This window comes from Mastomys coucha, unplaced genomic scaffold (genome assembly GCF_008632895.1).
Source record: "Mastomys coucha isolate ucsf_1 unplaced genomic scaffold, UCSF_Mcou_1 pScaffold11, whole genome shotgun sequence".
NCBI classification, from domain to species: Eukaryota; Metazoa; Chordata; class Mammalia; order Rodentia; family Muridae; genus Mastomys; species Mastomys coucha.
Window position 1 is genome coordinate 29,926,207 of NW_022196893.1, and position 308 is coordinate 29,926,514.

General features: G+C 47.7%; 1 protein-coding gene across 1 annotated transcript in view; it reads left to right on the forward strand.

Moving 5' to 3' along the window:
• The window catches only part of Ccdc65 (coiled-coil domain containing 65), a 14,856-nt gene that overhangs the window by 3,692 nt on the left and 10,856 nt on the right, over nt 1-308 (forward strand). The gene's annotated exons all lie outside the window — the stretch shown is intronic.

The following is a 308-nucleotide window of genomic DNA, read 5'->3' on the forward strand; positions in this document are numbered from 1 at the left end:
GTATGGTCACATGTGTCTATGTAGGCCAGAGGTTGCTACCACATGTTTTTCCATCTTCTGGTTTGTTTTTTGAATATGGTCCACTTGGGCCGCAGAGAAGCCTCAGCAGTTTAGAGCAGTCGCTCTTGTGCAGAGACCAGGTTCGATTCTCCACGTCCATCTGGTGTGCAACCACCTGTGACTCCAGGAGGTTTGATGCTCACTTCCCACCTCCAAGGGCACCAGGCACACACGTGGTACACACACATCTATATAGACAACACTCATATACATGAGATAAAGTGGATCCAAAGCAGCCATTTGAAAAA